We start from the raw sequence: 22,374 nt of genomic DNA, 5'->3' as shown, positions 1-22,374 counted from the left end.
CTAAAACATGCGCTAAAGTGAGCTAAAACATGTGCTAAAGTGCCCTCTAGGAGCCAAAACATGTGCTAAAGTGTCCTCCAGGAGCCAAAAAGCGTGTGCTAAATGTCCTCTAGGAGCTAAAACATGTGCTAAAGTACCCTCTAGGAGCCAAAACATGTGCTAAAGTGTCCTCCAGGAGTCAAAAAGCGTGTGCTAAAGTGTCCTCTAGGAGCCAAAACATGTGCTAAAGTGTCCTCTAGGAGCTAAAACATGTGCTAAAGTGTCCTCTAGGAGCTAAAACGTGTGCTAAAGTGTCCTCTAGGAGCCAGAACGTGTGCTAAAGTGTCCTCTAGGAGCTAAAACGTGTGCTAATTGTCCTCTAGGAGCCAGAACGTGTGCTTAAGTGTCCTCCAGGAGCTAAAACATGTGCTAAAGTGTCCTTTAGGAGCTAAAACATGCGCTAAAGTGAGCTAAAACATGTGCTAAAGTGCCCTCTAGGAGCCAAAACATGTGCTAAAGTGTCCTCCAGGAGCCAAAAAGCGTGTGCTAAATGTCCTCTAGGAGCCAGAACGTGTGCTAAAGTGTCCTCTAGGAGCTAAAACATGTGCTAAAGTGTCCTCTAGGAGCTTAAACGTGTGCCAAAGTGTCAGGAGCAAAAATGTGTGCTAAAATTTCCTCTAGGAGCATAAACGTGGGCTAAAGTGGCCTCATAAGAACAGTCCTGAGTTCTCTGTAGAAACAGGATGTACAGAAGCACAGATCTGCCATTAAACCGCCATGAGGCCGTTATTTACGTTATCCATTTAGCACAAACAAGCTCTGCACCGGTCACATGATCAGGTTCAACAGAGGAGACACTGAACTGCGTCTGAACGGACAAAACTAGGATTATGAATTACAAAGATCCAGAAATCCAACAACAACCCTTTTTGTGGTTTTTTTTGCATCTTTTTTTAGTCGTTTTGCACATCCTCGCAGCCATTTTGTCATTGTTATAGTTCTTGTTGTGCATCTAACGCAACTACTAAGTTTTCAAACTCCCTTCTGGAGCTCAGAAATGCCGCAGCCACGTGGACACAAGAGGCGTAAATGTGGCAAAAGTTCCGCATTTTAAAATGAAACTGTGTTATTACCCTGTGATTTGTTGTCATGCTAATGCTACAACCTGTTATCTGTGGTTTTTCCATCCACGGTGTCGAATCCACAACGCTTTCACACTCGTTCGGTGCCACGTTGGACTGAAGGTCCAGGGTTCAGGTCGCAGTCTGGGCTCTCGCTCTGAGCTTTGTTTGTGCAGCACGGGCGCAGGTTTGGACCCGCGTCCGACTGCGTGACAGTGACACATTACAGTTACACAACGGATTAATTAAACGGGCACCTACTGCTCTGACACAAAGATGAAACGAGAGAAAGGTTAAAAGATAATGAAATGAAACCTCTCTGACACACACACACACACACACACACACACACACACACACACACACACACACACACACACACACACACACACACACACACACACACACACACACACACACACACACACACACACACACACACACACACACACACACACACACACACACACACACACACACACACACACACACACACACACACACACACACACACACACACACACACACACACACGGTGGACTGTGAGGGTCGTCCGTCATCGGCTGGCGATATGAAGACGCTGTAATAGTTCTGTGAGCATCATGAGACCCGGAGAGTAATTGACCTCTGATGGCGATTGATCCAATGAAGACGGATCATATTGTTGTTACAGTGTGATCAGCTGAAGGACGACCCCCACCCACCACACCCCGCCCCCCGCCCCCCCCTTTAACGCACGTTACCGCCTCATATCGAGGTGGCGTGGTAAACGCTACTGTTGCCGTGCCGACCCGAGTGCGTCGTCTGCAGTTTCTCACCCTGTATAAACATCCTCCTGGAGTTCATTCAACGCAAACTCAGAGGCACAGGCACGGCGCAGTCCTGTCACGATGACACACTGCAGGCCGGCAGGAGCACACACACACACACACAGGTACACACACACACACACACACTAACACACCCAGACCTTTGAGACTGAGCCACTTGTCTGAGCTTCACACACACACTTTGTCCTGGTAACCAGCGGAGCAGCAACAAACACAGCTGACCATCAAAGCCGTGACGGAAACGCTGGATTAAGAAAAGGATACGCTTACTTTTTTTTTTAATCCCAGGTTCACACAGTAATTAAATCAGGAAATTTATAAATCCAAACAGTCGGAAGGAACAAGTGTGTTAAAGTGTCCTCTAGGAGCATAAACGTGTGTTAAAGTGCCCTCTAGGAGCTAAAACGTGCGTTAAAGTGTCCTCTAGGAGCCAAAACATGTGTTAAAGTGTCCTCTAGGAGCCTAAATGTGTGTTAAAGTGTCCTCTAGGAGCCAAAACATGTGTTAAAGTGTCCTCTAGGAGCCTAAATGTGTGTTAAAGTGTCCTCTAGGAGCTAAAACGTGCGTTAAAGTGTCCTCTAGGAGCCAAAACGTGCGTTAAAGTGTCGTCTAGGAGCATAAACGTGTGTTAAAGTGTCGTCTAGGAGCATAAACGTGTGTTAAAGTGTCCTCTAGGAGCTAAAACATGTGCTAAAGAGTCCTCTAGGAGCTAAAACGTGTGTTAAAGTCTCCTCTAGGAGTCTACATAGGCCTATTTGCATAGCGGTGAACATAGGACCCGGGGAACAAAGGTACGTTCCCAAGGTAAGCTAGCTAACTTGCTAACTAGCTTACTAGCTAACGTGTGCGAGTCGGACCCGGTGGCGTTTTCACAAACTGTGATTGACAGACAGCTCTCACACAGCCCTGTACTGAGTGGAAAAGATGGAGATGGAGAAAAGATGAGCAACTTTGCAGCTATTTTATTCTAATAACTTCATCTTCTGAAGGTCTTTATCGAGTGTGATCTGTTTTTAAAAAGTTTTACTTACTTATGCAACTTAAAATATTCTGAAGTGACTCTTGCAAGATTTCTCTAAATTCAAGTCCAGGATAAGAAGTGAGAATTAAACTCACGGACGCTATTAAGCCCCAGAAACAAGGGACATGAATAGTGTATACAGTTCTCATCTGTTTCTATTCACTGCAGGTTCACAGCCACTCTGGGCTTCCTCAGTTGGGTACATGACGTGAGTGATAACAAGCTATCTTTAATAAATCTCAGCGCTGCGGGCCAGAGACTTAAAGTCTGATCGAGTCCCGGGTTGAAGAACTTGAAGAACTCTCGGCCATCGCTTGTATTTTTTAATAGCGGCTCCACTTCTTGTGCTATCCACATCTCAGAATTAACAAAAAGTAGATTCACTCTTTGAAGGTTTCAGCATAAATAAGCCGGATCCGCTCGACAGGTTCTCCTTAGAGGAACCAATTACTCTGAATTCATTACGGAGGCAGAAAATTACCCAGAATATTTGATCCCGACTCGAGTAACTGCTGCTCCGAGGGACGAGAGTCACTCTGCACACTCATGACAGTGCTTTGCAGAAAGCTTCTTAAATTTTGATCGTCTGAACTTCGATATCAGCGGTGGCGTTCGCGATGTTAACCCACCGACTGCGTTGAGTTCAGCTGACGCGTGTTATCGAGAGAAATCAGCGATCTCCGCGAGAGATTTCACGCTCCGATGTGATCAAACTGCAGAGACAGAAGGACCCGACGTGGTTCCCGATGCATCCCGCTTGTCAGCTCATCCTTCATTCTCCACGACTCTATAAAAAGGTCGGGTGGTTCACACGGTGACACATTGATTATCTGATAGGGGACCTGATCAATTGACTGATCAGCCGGCCGATACGAAAGGCTGACTGAATGGATTTGCGGACCTTTGTGCAGTGAAGTGGCCTTGCCTCAGCGCTCAAGGTGAACACCTGCAAACTGCTCAGGTCACCGATGACTGAGCGCGTTTCTGCAGCAGTGACTGGATGTACTGCAAAGGACTAACTTTGTGGATTATTGACGAATAATAAGATAAGTTGACACGAGTAAAGCCGGTTCGACCGTTATCAGGCGATTGAATGGGCATTATCAGTTGTTTACCACCTCATACGTGTCAAGACCCTGTTCTGTCAGTACCCTCCTCTCTTCCTTTGTTGTTTGAGTTTGTCTCCCTCTGTCCGTCTATCCCTGCTTGTGTATGTGTGTTTGTGTTTGTCTAGGTCCGGTAGGCGTTCCCCCCCAAGCTGCAGCCTGTTACGCTGATCACCTGTGTCACTACAAATACCTTGAGCTGACAGGCATGCAGCGCCGGACCGTTGTAGACCCTTAACTGTAAAACTATTCCCCCCGGATTGGCGTCCCCTTTCACGCTCCCCATCGTAAGTTTACTAATCGTGTTTGTTTCTGTTTTTCCGTAGTTTCCTGTTTCCCGTCCGTCTCCCTGATCTTCCGTCGTCTCCTCGTTCCTGTTTTTCCCGTGATCGTCTTGTTAGTTATATTACCTGTCTTCTCTGTAGTGTTTGCGTCTGTCTGTTAGTATTATTAAACGTTTTGTTTGTACTTTTACTTCGTGTCCGTGTCTGCATTGGGTCCACCATTTTTGTGTTATCCCTGAACCGTTCGTGATGATATGAGGCGGTACGGCCCTACTAAACCTAGTATCTATTCTATTGGTAAGCCGGATAACCCATCTGCGTCTCTCTCAATAGCTCGACCGCAGTGCAGATGAGGTTACATGAAGAGCGACAACGGCTGAAAGCTCGGCACAAGAGGGACGGTTGGGTTCCATGCAAAACCCAAAAGTCAACAGTGACGTTTTAACTTCTTCTTTAGTGTTTAAACCCAAACCCCGGTCTCTTCCTAAACTTTTGAATCTTTTCATCGACCAAATCTGCAGTAAACACTCCACCTCCGCATCACACCAACGTGAACCTTTCACCGCCATTGTTTGAAATGTCCGCGCATGGTCCCTCCTTCTTTTTTCTACGTCCCAACAGGCGCACAGGAAATGACCTCAGAACCGCCGTAGGCCTCGTGCTCGTACACGTGCGCTCGTACACGTGCGCACGCTCGTGCTCGTACACGTGTAAACGTGCTTTACTAAAGCCCACCTCTCCCAAACGGGCCGGGGAAGGCAAGCTGGCTACAGCTGGACACGATACTGTTGCACTCACACTGGTTTAACAAACCAGACTTTAGCCTTAAAACCTGTTTGGGCACGGTACGGATGGACAGTGTGAGTGTTCCCTTACTGTCTCAACGTAACCGTCACAGTCACCTACTTGTCGCCAACATCATGTTGTTTATATCATACGAGTTGTTGCTGTATAAGGACAATATGGAAATGCATAAAGCTCTTACTCCAAATGAACAAAAGGAAAAACACACTTTCATTTTAAGGAAACCTATAAAAAAAAAAAAAGGGCTGCACTTCAGGCGCAGCATTCGAAACTCAGTAAATCTATTACTGCTCTGCACGGCTGAATAAAAGGCCCAATTAAGAGTATCCATTTGTTGATGGAGTCTCATGCACACACACACACACACACACACACACACACACACAGGATCTAATTTGGCATTTCTATAGACTTAGAAACACACACGGTAAGGAGGGAGTCAGGTGTGTGACCAGCATGGTAAGAGTAAGTATTGATCAGTGGACTGTGTCATGATTGTTGTTAATCTGAGTGCCGAGCCACACACACCCACACACACACACACACACACACACTGGACAATAAATTATTTACACATAAAACACGCAAATAAGCACAAAACCCTCCCACGTGAAAACATGCAGCTCATATCGAGTAAAAACACAAACACTCGTGCTCTGAATGCTGAAGAGTGAAACCCTGCAATAATTAAACAGTAGTGAAATGTAATTAAACACACACACACACAGACACACACACACACGCTTGAGATCAACTCGGGTGATTTATGATTCTGAATGCAGCGTACACACACACAGACACGGATCCTAACACTCGTCCTGCGGTGTCCACTCCTCCACCCACACAGTCTCACTTAATAATGATTAATCTGAGAAAAGGCCCCGGCGTGCTGAATAATGGATGCTTGTCTCTGTTCCTGCAGTTTAAATATATACATATTACCCCATGAATAATTAACACCTTCATTTCACAGCTGTCTCTTCAACGCAGGATGGAAGAGGAGAAAGGATTTAGTTCACCATTGTCCCCCCCCCCTCCGCGCCGATCTGCGAGGCCAACAGGCCACATAACAATATTTCAACTAAACGTACTCGGACACACCATTTCTCACAGCCGACACCCTCAGTCAGGTTCACAGCCGGCGCTCTCCGACACGTACCGATAACACACGAGTTATATCACTTTTGTTTTGGCTTGTAAGGGCGCCTTCCCACTGTGCCTCCGTCCCGTGCCCCGTGCTTTAGGGTCCTTGTCCCCCCCTCCAGGCCCGTTTGTACTCACACTACCTGGGCCTCGGAGAATGCTTCTTGCTGCCTATACGTCATCACGCCGTAACACGTCACACGCATTGATGACGTCATGGCGATGCGTGGCTTTGTTTCCAGATCTTTCCGTAGACCTCGGAGTTTTTGTGCGTCTTGTCGACTGTTTTTGAATCTTTTCATCGACCAAATCTGCAGTAAACACTCCACCTCCGCATCACACCAACGTGAACCTTTCACCGCCATTGTTTGAAATGTCCGCGCATGGTCCCTCCTTCTTCTTTCTACGTCCCAACAGGCGCACAGGAAATGACCTCAGAACCGCTGTAGGCCTCGTGCTCGTGCTCGTACACGCCCTCCCCCAACTACCACTGAGCTCCTTCTCGGGCTCGTCACCAGATTTCTCAGATCGCGCCCGTCTCTCTTCAGCATTGATTGACAGGATGAAGTACACGCTACACAGAGGTACGGGAGGTCATCCCTATATTCCCAGGGTCCTGTGTTGCCCGGTCGCAGGAGCCTCCGCTGATTTAATTTAGCATTTTGTTATGGTTAGGGAGTAGTGTTAGGGGGTTTTAGGGTCCAAGTCCGCCGTGGAATTCGACATTGTAGAAAAATAACAGACCGAGGAACATAGGACCGATGTTCCCCTGTCACATACAAAGCTGGGAGGAGGCCTCGGGGAAGACCCAGGACCAGGTGGAGAGAATAGATCTCCACACTGGCCTGGGAACGCCTCAGGATCCCCCAGTTAGAGCTGGTTAATGTGGCCCGGGAAAGGGAAGTTTGGGGTCCCCTGCTAAAGCTGCTGCCCCCGAGACCTGACCCCGGATAAGAGGCTGAGATGAGATGAGATGACTTATGAGATGACTTCTCAGTAGCAGTAGTGTTGAGTGACAGGGGCAGAATACTAACTCTAGCCTCGGCTTGAATGCTTCTTGCAAATACATCATCACCCCTCAGAGTTAAATCTGCAGTAAGCACTCGTCTGTATCAGATCGCCGCCATAAGGGGGATCAAACCAGGCAGGTTAGTTCTACGTATTCACAGATGTTCTGCAGAAATCTCTGCTGTGTTCGTTGTGTTCGTACCTGCGGAGGAGGAACACGCATGCAGGGCCAAACAACTGTAACGTCTCCACAGCAGGGTCACCTGCAGCAGCACAGGGCACAGCATGTACACAACACAAGTTCTTTAGTCTCTTTTCAAATGAGATGCACACAAATATGTAAAAACATGCCTTATGGCCTCGTGATAAATTAATTGGTGAGTAGTTGAAATGCCACACAGCACAATCTGGAGCTGATGCTTTGAGTTTGTATGTGGGCCATAGTATTAAATAATAAAGCAGACATGTTGTTATCTGTGCGCTGCTTTATGCGGAGGATTTCAAAGATACAAGGACGGCATATCTTGCTTCACAGACTGGCTGACCGAAGAGCAAACAAACACTGGTGAACTCACAGATGGAGTTCAGTCCGTACATCAACGCTGCAGTCTCCGCAGCCGAGCAACGAGGAGAGCAACACCTACACACACACACCTACACGCACACATATCGATGAGCGCGACCTCAATCTCACTGCCTCCGCGCTGGCGCTGCAGAGATCCAGCCTCCCCCACACGCCCTCGATCTACAGATTAACTGTGTTAAGTGTGTGTGAGGGAACATTTTGATCATTCTCAGAAAAAATGCTTTTGAATTTCACTCGACAAAAGACAAATCAGAGTGGCTGCACTCAGTGACAATAAGAGTAAAGATGTCTATTCACCACCAACATGGACCACCTGCCGTACATCACAGCTGCATTACACACCGGGGTACACAGACCCTCAGGGGCCCCAGAGCAGGCCCCCGGGGGGTGGGCCGACTTTGATCAAGTGGCGCCATGGGGCCCAGAACTACCGTATTTTCCGCACTATGAGGCGCACCTAAAAACCTCCAAATGTCTCAGTGCTCCTTATAATGCGGTGCTCCTTATATTTGGACCAATATTGAGCCACAACAGGTCTCCAACTACAGTGAGCAGCCGCCGACTCTATTTTCCCCCGTAGAAGAAGTAACGCGCGGTGCATGTTGAGATATACGACTGCGTGAAGCGTGCCGTTTCATTTCCATGTGTGTGTTTGTGTAAAGAGCCCAAAATGGCTCCTGTTAAGAGACACGCTTACGACGCAGAGTTTACACTCAAGGCCATTAGTCACGCAGGAGAACACGGGAATAGAGCAGCAGCCAGAGAGTTTAACATGAACCAATCAATGGTGCCGAAGTGGAGGAAGCAACAAGACGACCTCCCCTGACTGTTGTGTTGACGTTCCCTTTAGCGCAGCTCCATCTAATGGATGCAGAACGTAACCCCAGCCTCCACTGTAGCGTCTGTTCTATGCGCCTTACAATGTGGTGCGCCTGATTGACTGATCCGCGGATAAATGTTTTCGAGCATCACATCCAAAAAAAAATGACTTGTTTCACTATCAGAATTTGATCCATTCAGTCTGCAAACATTTTGAATGTTTTGACTTGTTGAACTCTACGGTTGTTGTGTTAGTTGTAACGCGTTATCCCAACATATTCTCATCAACAGGACCAGAAGTGGACGGAGACGGTAAGGTTTAGGCACCAAAACTACTGTTACATGACCGGTTTTAGCAGCAACAGCGTAGTTTTCGAACCCAGAGTTTATTAAAAGAGTGTTTTAAAGACTTACCAACTGGCCCCTGTACCAGCTCCTCTCATAGTAAAGTCCATTACAGTGGATTACCAAAGTCAATCCCAAAGGAAGGAGCCCATTGGTGCTTTGTTGTGTGTGTAGGGACTCTTCTCATGCTGCTGCAGAGGTTTGCTGTTATTTTCAGCAGCATTAGTGGTTAAAAAAGACCTTTGAATGCCTTCACCGTGCTGCCCCGAGCTAACCACTGCCACATCCGACTGATAGCCACTCTCCTGGATTTCTCCGTTAATAGTTCATTCATTCATCTTCAACCTCTTGTCCCTGTTGGGGTCGTGGGGGGCTGGAGCCGATCCCAGCTGACATCGGGCGTGAGGCGGGGTCCACCCTGGACAGGACGCCAGTCTATCACAGGGCACATAGAGACAAACAGAGACAGACAACCATTCACACCTACGGGTGATTTAGAGTCATCAATGAACCGAACACCTGCACGTCTTTGGACTGTGGGAGGAAACCGGAGAACCCGGAGAAAACCCACGCAGACACGGGGACAACATGCAAACTCCACACAGAAGGGACCCAGCCGGGATTCAAACAAGGAACCTTCTCGCTGTGAGGCGCCAGTGCTTACCACCACTACACCGTGCAGCCCTCCGTTAACAGTAGCTACACGAAAGAAAACTGTCTCGATGGCTTTTTTTATGTGCGCGAGTGTCGAAAAGGACCACGGGATGATTTTACGCAGCTGTTGTGTGCCGTAAACTGCGGTTCAGGGCGCTCTGTGGGCTGTAGCGCCGACAGAAAGAGCTGTTTCACATCTAATTTGGACCAAAAACCTCCTCTAACCTCCAAGTGAACTGTAATGGAGTTACCCGTCCACATCCCACAGCTCATCATCAAAGAGGGACACTCTGGAGCGGCGACAGTCTAATGGCTGATGGCCCGGCCCCGGCTCACAGTGTATAAGGGGATGAGTGTTATCCTGCCAATCCCGTCCCCGGAGGCTCTCTAACACTGCAGTCTGTCAAACCCCAGAGTGTGTGCTATCACTTGGAGAAAAGAGGGTTTCCAGCCGAGATAACAGCATTTGAAAAACTTTAGGTTGACGGCGTATTTTCATTCATGTGTGAGCTGGAGGAGTTTGGAGTTGTAAGAAAGACAAAGAGGGCAGAGACGGCGGAGAACAAAGGGCGCGGGGATGTATAGAGCTGTACGTTTGAGAGTAAAGGGCAAAGTCAAGGACTACGAGAACAACAGGAAGAGACGGAGAGAGAGAGATGCGTTTCAGGAGAGCGAGCTCCGGCTGCCAAAGAGCCGCAGAGATCTCCTGTTGATCAAAGGCCGCCTCTCTCCTGCTATCTCTCTCCATCTCTCCTCTCAACTTCTCCTTCACATCTTTTTGACAGTATTACCAAATCCCCACGAGTGCCGGTTGGAGAAGCAAATCAAATATTCCGTATAATCTGCTGATGGCAAGAGTGAGGAAAACTTCTCAGGAGCCGACATCCAAACACACAGTTCAGACATCCCAGAACGTGTATCTTCATAGTCATTAAATACAGCCAGCAGAGAGCCGCTCAAATCAATCTGCACACACACACACACACACACACACACACACACACACACACACACACACACACACACACACACACACACACACACACACACACACACACACACACACACACACACACACACACACACACACACACACACACACACACACACACACACACACACACACACAGTTAGCATTCAGGTATAGAAATATATACACACACACACACACACACACACACACACACACACACACACACACACACACACACACACACACACACACACACACACACACACACACACACACACACACACACACACACACACACACACACACACACACACACACACACACACACACACACACACACACACAGTAAGCATTCAGGTATAGAAATATACACACACACACACACACACACACACACACACACACACACAGTAAGCATTCAGGTATAGAAATATATATATACACACACACACACACACACACACACACACAGTAAGCATTCAGGTATAGAAATATATATATACACATACACACACACACACACACACACACACACACACACACACACACACACACACACACACACACACACACACACACACACACACACACACACACACACACACACACACACACACACACACACACACACACACACACACACACACACACACACACACACACAGTAAGCATTCAGGTATAGAAATATATATATACACACACACACACACACACACACACACACACACACAGTAAGCATTCAGGTATAGAAATATATACACACACACACACACACACACACACACACACACACACACACACACACACACACACACACACACACACACACACACACACACACACACACACACACACACACACACACACACACACACACACACACACACACACACACACACACACACACACACACACACAGAGTATAGATACAGTGGAAAGCTCTCAAAGCGTGTGATGTAAGAGTGAATCTGGGCCGGCGCTCTTTAACCGACTGAAACTGGAGTTTTTTCTGGCTTCTTACAAAAAAAACTGATTTCAACATCCTCAAAAAAGATGATTTAAGTTGCGACAACACGCGGCATTAAAGGGGCATTGCTGTATTTTTCAACCTTGACTCTGTTGCTCCGTGCATGTGAACGTCGAGCTGCACCGAGAACATCCGTCCACTAAAAGAGCTTTTACCCTGACAGGCTCCGACTGTTCTCACAAGCGGAGAAGTTTCCGTTCTCCTGCTGTGCTTTGGTGTGCAGACTTTAGCTAATAGCATTAGCTTAGCATTAGCAAGTGTGTCCACTCTTGGAGCAGCATGTTGGTGTGGTAAAGCAGTCTTTGGTAGGATGTCCTCTCCTCTTTGTCCTGCAGCGTGTTCTGAAGGTGCAGTGGATCCAGAGTTATTAGGATCAGACACAACTTCTGCCTGACCATTATTTTTTTTTAATATCATTTTTAAAAATGGTTTAGTTAAAGCTGCAGTCAGTCGACTCAGTCAAACTTTGAATGTTTCCACCTCTACCACCGAGCTTCTATGCTTGATATTAACACACACACACACACACACACACACACACACACACACACACACACACACACAATTAAGGAGAGATGTTAGAGCGAGGGAGCTGCCAGTGACCGGCGCCCCGAGCAGTTGGGAGTTCAGTGCTTTGCTCAACAGCACCTCGGCAGTGCCCAGGAGATGAACTGGCACCTCTCCAGCCACCAGTCCACGCTCCATTCATGGTCCACACAGGGACTCGAACCGACAACCCTCTGGTTCCCAGCCAAGTCACCTATGGACTGAGCTACTGCCGCATCCTGTGCAGCTTCACATACATTACACCTGTTTGTTAGAGTGTTTGTAAAAGTGTGTTTTATTGTTTTGTGACTTACCTTCTTAACCTTCTGATATTTGGGGCAAAAAGTGCACAAAATACATTTTAAATAAAGGCCAAAATGTTGTTTAAAGTAAATATTGTCAGCAGGATGTTTATGAAGTTATTAAAGATCAATAAAACAAACAGAGTCAGGACAAAGTATGCTTGTTTTTTCGTTTCGGCCTTTCAAAATAAAACAGGAAATAAGCAAATTTTAAATCGATGCTACGCAGCACAGAAGCCTCAAACACTGTAACACACTCAGTAAACATGTGACCCACTGCAGCTGCTCTGATGCAGCTCCACATCCACTGTACCACTGAGCCGCGTTGCACAATCTCTCCCACGCATGATCAATTCATGATCTACTGTATGAAACGAGGCCACGCGGAGACTCTCATCTGCATAAAGACGGCAGCTAATAGAACATTTTAAAGTTGGTTTTCGCCGGGAGGTTCCCCCTGCAGCGTCTCCGGAGAGCTGTGGCCTCTTTAAGACGAACCAAACAACTTCACTTAGTGACAGCACATCTCAACACGCCACTGCCTTAATCATTCTCTTTACTTAAAGGCACGGACGGGCAACAGCTCTCTCTGCTGTGTGCACGCCTCCGGGGGAAGGTGATCATCTTAAAAGGCTGTTGTTCTGCAAATAAGTTACACACAAGTTCACTCATTCGGAGAGACACTCACATATTCTTTACCTGTGCAGCTTCGCAGCACCACTCACAATATCCTGAGACAAAAACGATGACAAAGGCACAGAAAACGATTCAAAAACAGATGCAAAACTACCACAAAAAGATGCAAAATGACTAAAAATAGATGCAAAACCACCACAAAAAGATGCAAAATGACTAAAAATAGATGCAAAACACCACAAAAAGATGCAAAATGACTAAAATAGATGCAAAACCAACACAAAAAGATGCAAAACCAGCACAAAAAGATGCAAAATGACTAAAAATAGATACAAAACCAGCACAAAAAGATGCAAAATGACTAAAAATAGATGCAAAACCCCCACAAAAAGATGCAAAATGACTAAAAACAGATGCAAAACCAGCACAAAAAGATGCAAAATGACCAAAAATAGATGCAAAACCACCACAAAAAGATGCAAAATAACTAAAAATAGATGCAAAACCACCACAAAAAGATGCAGAATGACTAAAAATTGATGCAAAACCACCACAAAAAGATGCAAAATTACTAAAAATAGATGCAAAACCACCACAAAAAGATGAAAATTACTAAAAACAGATGCAAAACCACCACAAAAAGATACAAAATGTCTAAAAATAGATGCAAAACCACCACAAAAAGATGCAAAATGACTAAAAATAGATGCAAAACCACCACAAAAAGATGCAAAATTACTGAAATAGATGCAAAACCACCACAAAAAGATGCAAAATTACTAAAAATAGATGCAAAACCACCACAAAAAGATGAAAATTACTAAAAACAGATGCAAAACCAGCACAAAAAGATACCAAATGTCTAAAAATAGATGCAAAACCAGCACAAAAAGATACAAAATGTCTAAAAACAGATGCAAAACCACCACAAAAAGATGCAAAATGACTAAAAATAGATGCAAAACCACCACAAAAAGATGCAAAATGACTAAAAATAGATGCAAAACCAGCACAAAAAAGATGCAAAACCATCACAAAAAGATGCAAAACCATCACAAATAGATGCAAAACCACCACAAAAAGATGCAAAATGACTAAAAATAGATGCAAAACCACCACAAAAAGATGCAAAACCATCACAAAAAGATGCAAAACCACCACAAAAAGATGCAAAAGTTCACTCATTTGGAGCGACACTCGCATATACTCACACCTTTACCTGTGCAGCTTTGCAGCACCAGCAGGTGACACCTAACAGGAATAACAAACAGATTCTTACCTTGCTGTGAACATCTGATGAGTGTTGGTCTCGTGCCGACAGGTGGATCACACATCAACACGTCGAGGCCTCCAACGTTAAAGAGAAGCTGTTAAAAAGAGATTTCCCAGTTCATCAGGTTCAAATGGGTCAAACTGTGTAACAGCAAACACATGACTGTGTGGAGGGACTACTTCCTGTGAGTCAGTAACCAGGTGTGTGGTTTCCATCCAATCAGTGGAGGAGAGGGGACCAGTTGGTTGGTTTGGTGTTAGTCCCCTCACGTCCACCAGGGGGGACTCTCAACGTCTGCCTGCAGAGAACCACAGCAGTGGATGTGGATTCACTGGCAGTGACGGAGACGATCATGTGCAGAAGTACATGTTATGGATGCACACACACACACACACACACACACACTTCCTGTACCTGCAGGTGTGACGCTCCAAACACACGAGGAGAGGAAGAAGAATCAGTATTTACTCTTCAAACATCTCAAAGCTTCACAGAAGAAGACAAATGAAGACACTTTTAGAGTTCAGTCGCCAGGGGTGAATGTTTGCACAGACACGTTGAGTCTCATCCTTTCTGAACCGTTTTTGTTCCCTGACGACACTTTTTGATGCTTCACGCTCAGTTTTAAACACGTGGGTAAAGCTGAAGTCAGTAATAATATTAATAATAATAATTCATATTTGCTGAAACGGTCACAATATCCTGAGACATAAACATTTAGCTGTGACTGAAAATAGACACAAACCAAAAACGATGACAAAGGCACACAAAACGATTAAAAATAGATGTAAACCACTGCAAAAAGATGCAAAATGACTTAAAAAAGATGCAAAATGACTAAAAATAGATGCAAAACCAGCACAAAAAGATGCAAAATGACTAAAAATAGATGCAAAGCCACCACAAAAAGATGCAAAATGACTAAAAATAGATGCAAAACCACCACAAAAAGATGCAAAATGAGTAAAAATAGATGCAAAACCACCACAAAAAGATGCAAAATGACTAAAAATAGATGCAAAACCACCACAAAAAGATGCAAAATGACTAAAAATAGATGCAAAACCACCACAAAAAGATGCAAAATGACTAAAAATAGATGCAAAACCACCACAAAAAGATGCAAAATGACTAAAAATAGATGCAAAAATATCACAAAAAGATGCAAAATGACTAAAAATAGATGCAAAAATATCACAAAAAGATGCGAAACCACCACAAAAAGATGCAAAATGACTAAAAATAGATGCAAAACCACCACAAAAAGATGCAAAATGACTAAAAATAGATGCAAAACCACCACAAAAAGATGCAAAATGACTAAAAATAGATGCAAAAATATCACAAAAAGATGCAAAATGACTAAAAATAGATGCAAAAATATCACAAAAAGATGCAAAACCACCACAAAAAGATGCAAAATGACTAAAAATAGATGCAAAACCACAAAAAGATGCAAAATGAGTAAAAATAGATGCAAAACCACCACAAAGACATACAAAACAAATAAAAAGGGACGTAAAATGAGCACAAAGAGAAACAAAACGACTGAAAGTTGATTCTTTGAATTTGCGTGTCTTGTTCCTACATAGTCAGAGTGTGTGTGTTTGTGTGTGTGTGTGTGTGTGTGCGCGCCCAGGGGCCTGTTGTATCATGATCCGCCCCCGTCTCTCTCTCTCTCTTGTCTTAAACATCACGGGGGGGGGGATGCGGCAGTTTCAGACGCGACAGAGGAGCGTCCACATACTTTTGGCCACCGTGTCCCGACAGCAGCGTCGTTATTCATCATCTATCAGGAAACAATCCAACGAACATCCCTGAACACGCTCTTAGTTGTTGTTTTTAGCCCATAATTGGTTGATTGAGTGAGCTGGAAAATACATATTTACATAAAAGGACCAATTAAGGATCAAAGACGACATTAAAGAGAGGAAACTAAACGGCGTGAGTGCTGAACTGCGTGCACCGCGGAGTGGAAATGCACTTTTTCTCTCATTACTTTTGAAGAGCATCACCTTTCGTACGCATCCGCGCGCCTCCTAATCTAATCAAACAGTGCCCTCCTATGGCTTCATTGGGTCGTCTACGTCTTAATGCCCACGACGCCGCGGAGCCCCCGCTGCTAACTGAATATGCACTCGGTGAGTGACAGTGATGAAGCGCGGAGGGTGAGAGTTCGTCCCCGCAACACCATTACGGATGGAGAGGCGCGGAGGTAATGATCGGACTGCCTGCTCAGCTGCACACCGCGGAGAGAGGAGGGAGAGGAGGGTGAGGAGGGAGAGGAGAGAGGAGGGAGAGGAGGGAGAGGAGGGAGAGGAGGGAGAGGAGGGAGAGGAGAGGAGGGAGAGGAGAGAGAGAGAGGAGAGAGAGGAGGGAGAGGAGGGAGAGGAGGGAGAGGAGGGTGAGGAGGGAGAGGAGGAAGAGGAGGGAGAGGAGGGAGAGGAGGGAGAGGAAGGAGAGGAGGGAGAGGAGGGAGAGGAGGGAGAGGAGAGAGAGGAGGGAGAGGAGAGAGAGGAGGGAGAGGAGAGAGAGGAGAGAGAGGAGGGAGAGGAAGGAGAGGAGGGAGAGGAAGGAGAGGAAGGAGCGGGGGGAGAGGAAGGAGAGGAGGGAGAGGATGGAGAGGAGGGAGAGGAGAGAGGAGGGTGAGGAAGGAGAGGAGAGAGAGGAAGGAGAGGAGGGAGAGGAAGGAGAGGAGGGTGAGGAAGGAGAGGAGAGAGAGGAAGGAGAGGAGGGAGAGGAGAGAGAGGAGGGAGAGGAAGGAGAGGAGGGAGAGGATGGAGAGGAGGGAGAGGAGAGAGAGGAGGGAGAGGATGGAGAGGAGGGAGAGGAGAGAGAGGAGGGAGAGGAGAGAGAGGAGGGTGAGGAGAGAGAGGGAGAGGAAGGAGAGGAGGGAGGAGGGAGAGGAGGGAGAGGAGGGAGAGGAGAGAGAGGAGGGTGAGGAGGGAGAGGAGAGAGAGGAGGGAGAGGAGGGAGAGGAGGGAGAGGAGAGAGAGGAGGGAGAGGAGAGAGAGGAGGGAGAGGAGAGAGAGGAGGGTGAGGAGAGAGGAGGGAGAGGAGAGAGAGGAGGGAGAGGAGAGAGAGGAGGGAGAGGAGAGAGAGGAGAGAGAGGAGGGAGAGGAGGGAGAGGAGAGAGAGGAGAGAGAGGAGGGAGGAGGGAGAGGAGGGAGAGGAGGGAGAGGAGAGAGGAGGGAGAGGAGAGAGGAGAGAGAGGAGGGAGAGGAGAGAGAGGAGAGAGAGAGAGAGGAGAGAGAGGAGGGAGAGGAGGGAGAGGAGGGAGAGGAAGGAGAGGAGAGAGAGGAGAGAGAGAGAGAGGAGAGAGAGGAGGGAGAGGAGGGAGAGGAGAGAGGAAGGAGAGGAGAGAGAGGAGAGAGAGAGAGAGGAGAGAGAGGAGGGAGAGGAGGGAGAGGAGAGAGGAAGGAGAGAGAAGAGCGCGGAACAAAGATGCTGATGCACTCTTCTTCATCTCAACGTGTTCGCTGCGTGTGTTTACCTCAGGAGACTGATTTAGAGCCGGAGCAGGACGGAGAGAAACAACAAAGGGAGGGAAACAGAAAGAGAGAGAGAGAGAGAGAGAGAGAGAGAGAGAGGGGGGGGGAGGATAAAAGTTTGGGTGAGGAACACTCAGAGGGAAGTTTGGGAGCGATTACAGAGAAACGTCTCAACTTATTCCTTCATTAGGACGAGTGAAGCCAGAGGCTGCGGGGTCCACGCAGGCTCTTTGAATTATTGATCACTGTGGCACACACACACACACACACACGCACGCACGCACGCACGCACGCACGCACGCACGCACGCACGCACGCACGCGCACGCACGCACGCACGCACGCACGCACGCACGCACGCACGCACACACACACACACACACACACACACACACACACACACACACACACACACACACACACACGCACACACACACACACGCACGCACGCACACACACACACACACACACACACGCACACACAAACATACAAACATAAAGTCTCCACTACATCAAGGCTTTGTTTTCTCTGCAGGAGTCTGTGTGTGTGTGTGTGTGTGTGTGTGTGTGTGTGTGTGTGTGTGTGTGTGTGTGTGTGTGTGTGTGTGTGTGAGGAGTGTGTGTGTGTGTGTGTTGATTAAGGCTTGTTCTTATAGGAGTGCTTCTGTCATAGGCAGAGGGTGCTGCTGGGAGCCCCTTCCCCGTCCCAAAGCACTCACAGGCGCCACTCTCTCACTACATTCAGGGCGCACTCCCACTGTGCCTCCGTCCCGTGCCCCAGCACGTGTCACGGCTAAAGTCTGGTTCCTTTGACCAGTGTGAGTGCAACCGTACCACGTCTAGGAGCGGCACGCTTGCCGTCCACGGCACGTTTGGGAGAGGTGGGCTTTAGTAAAGCACGTTTGCACATGTACGAGCACGAGCGTGCGCACGTGTACGAGCACGAGCGTGCGCACGTGTACGAGCACGAGCGTGCGCACGTGTACGAGGCCACTGCTCCTCCTCACCCGGCACGGGCTACAGGCGGCGTCTCCGATCTTATTCAAGTCAAGTCAAGTTTATTTATAAAGCACCATTTAAGAGCAAGGCAACTCAAAGTCCTTCACACAGAACATTTAAAAACATTTGAAAAAAACATAAATCACACATATAATGAAATTCAAATAAAGTAAATATAAGATCCGGACATTTCAGAAGAGGATTTACAGCCTCGACTACACGAAACAGAAGTTACAGTGATTTCCTGGAAGGCAGCAGCAAACAGAGAAGTCTGGGTCTATGGTGAAGAACACGCACGTACACACAATAATAACACAACACTGCAAACACAATAACAATATAAGGTTGGATAAAGTGCTGACAGCACATTAACACGACAAAATACAACTTTTCCCGTCAGAATTTAACGTTTACAAAAGAAATGACACACAGACGCTTGTTTTCAGCAGTTATACGCTCAAATAAAGCTTCTAATTATTTAATTAATTTACTCATTTATTGTATTTCCAGGTAAGGAAACTGAAAACTAAAGGAATGTAACTGAAGTCAGTGTGATATAGCATGAGTCAGATCTGTTTAATATGCATAAATTATCTGATTTTTGTGCTCCAGAGGGATAAAAGTTTCATTTAAACGCTATAAATGTTACATTTTAAGTTATTTCTGTGCATAAAAAGTGATTCAGTCTCCACAAAAACAGCGTAAACGTCCTAAACTCTGCAAATAAACACAGGTAAAGAAAAGTGTGTGTGTACTTTTCTACCTCCACCAGCAGGAGAAGCAGTTTTGTTGCCGCGGTGACGGACTTTTACACGACTTCAACCCCATGCATTCAACCCCTGACCCTTTGTCCCGGGTCCGCAGCCTGGTCCCCGGGCTCTGTACGCTCTCTGTAGTGTGTGTGTGTGTGTGTGTGTGTGTGTGTGTGTGTGTGTGTAGGCACTTAAATATGTGAGAGAGCTCCTCGTGTATTTTTCAGGCTGTTTCTCTCTGATAGAGATGTCAGACACATCAAACACTGCGTGATCAGAGAGATGAGCGAGCGAGGGAGGGAGGTTAAAAATGAATGGAGAGGAGGAGGAGGAGGAGGAGGAGGAGGAGGAGGAGGAGGAGGAGGGGGAGGAGAGGAGTTCAAATCAATGCAGGGTGCAGGAGGTGGAGGGTCGGAGTCTCCTGCTGCAGAAACACACAGAGATAAAGGGAATGATAGAGTGGCCTGTGAAAAGCAGAATGAGACGTCTGGACTTTAAAAGAATGAATGAAGAGAAACAGAGAGAGGGGGAAACGTGCTGCAGCAGCGCCCCCTGCAGGCCACAGCCCGAACTGCTCCCCACACGGTTCACCTGCAGGGTGAAGGAGTTCAGGGGTCTGCAACACGCGGCTCTATGGCCCCTTCTCAGTGGATCCACACAAAAAACCAGCACAAAAAGATGCAAAATGAGTAAAAATAGATGCAAAACCAGCACAAAAAGATGCAAATTGACTAAAAATAGATGCAAAACATCACAAAAAGATGCAAAATGAGTAAAAATAGATGCAAAACTACCACAAAAAGATGCAAAATGAGTAAAAATAGATGCAAAACCAGCACAAAAAGATGCAAAATGACTAAAAATAGATGCAAAACCACCACAAAAAGATGCAAAATGACTAAAAATAGATGCAAAACCAGCACAAAAAGATGCTAAATGACTAAAAATAGATGCAAAACCACCACAAAAAGATGCAAAATGACTAAAAATAGATGCAAAACCACCACAAAAAGATGCAAAATGACTAAAAATAGGCCTCGGGGAAGACCCAGGACCAGGTGGAGAGATTAGATCTCCACACTGGCCTGGGAACGCCTCAGGATCCCCCAGTTAGAGCTGGTTAATGTGGCCCGGGAAAGGGAAGTTTGGGGTCCCCTGCTAAAGCTGCTGCCCCCGAGACCCGACCCCACTAAAGGTGACGGTTAAGTTTAGACGACTAAAGGTGACGGTTAAGTTTAGACACTAAAGGTGACGGTTAAGTTTAGATGACTAAAGGTGACGGTTAAGTTTAGAGGACTAAAGGAGACGGTTAAGTTTAGACACTAAAGGTGACGGTTAAGTTTAGATGACTAAAGGTGACGGTTAAGTTTAGACACTAAAGGTGACGGTTAAGTTTAGATGACTAAAGGTGACGGTTAAGTTTAGAGGACTAAAGGAGACGGTTAAGTTTAGACGACTAAAGGTGACGGTTAAGTTTAGACGACTAAAGGTGACGGTTAAGTTTAGACGACTAAAGGTGACGGTTAAGTTTAGACGACTAAAGGTGACGGTTAAGTTTAGACGACTAAAGGTGACGGTTAAGTTTAGACTCTAAAGGAGACGGTTAAGTTTAGACGACTAAAGGTGACGGTTAAGTTGAGACAACTAAAGGTGACGGTTAAGTTTAGATGACTAAAGGAGACGGTTAAGTTTAGACGACGAAAGGTGACAGTTAAGTTTAGACGACTAAAGGTGACGGTTAAGTTTAGACGACTAAAGGAGACGGTTAAGTTTAGACAACTAAAGGTGACGGTTAAGTTTAGATGACTAAAGGAGACGGTTAAGTTGAGATAACTAAAGGTGACGGTTAAGTTTAGATGACTAAAGGAGACGGTTAAGTTTAGACGACGAAAGGTGACGGTTAAGTTTAGACAACTAAAGGTGACGGTTAAGTTTAGATGACTAAAGGAGACGGTTAAGTTGAGACAACTAAAGGTGACGGTTAAGTTTAGATGACTAAAGGAGACGGTTAAGTTTAGACGACTAAAGGAGACGGTTAAGTTTAGACGACTAAAGGAGACGGTTAAGTGTAGACCACTAAAGGAGACGGTTAAGTTTAGACGACTAAAGGTGACGGTTAAGTGTAGACGACTAAAGGAGACGGTTAAGTTTAGACGACTAAAGGTGACGGTTAAGTTTAGACGACTAAAGGAGACGGTTAAGTGTAGACCACTAAAGGAGACGGTTAAGTTTAGACGACTAAAGGAGACGGTTAAGTGTAGACGACTAAAGGAGACGGTTAAGTGTAGACGACTAAAGGAGACGGTTAAGTTTAGACGACTAAAGGTGACGGTTAAGTTTAGACGACAAAAGGTGACGGTTAAGTGTAGACCACTAAAGGAGAATGATGAATAACTGACCGTCATTTCCTCAGATCTGAGTTCAGTTTTTGTGACGTTTGATGGATTTTTAGACCATTTTTCATCGAACTTGGATCAAAGTCGACTTTTCTCGTTGAATTTTCTTCATATTTCCTAAAGAGCTTTTTATTTATTTGTCTTTTCTGTGATGTTTCATGTTATCGGACACAACAGACGATGATTAGTTGTGTGATTCATGTTTTCACGTGTGAAAGATGACGTTCATTACGCGTCAAAGCCTTTTTACATACGACAAACCTCGAGTGCACGCCGGTAA

The sequence above is a fragment of the Echiichthys vipera genome, assembly GCF_963691815.1.
Source record: "Echiichthys vipera genome assembly, chromosome: 3".
Lineage (NCBI taxonomy): Eukaryota > Metazoa > Chordata > Actinopteri > Perciformes > Trachinidae > Echiichthys > Echiichthys vipera.
This window is presented reverse-complemented; position numbering follows the sequence as displayed.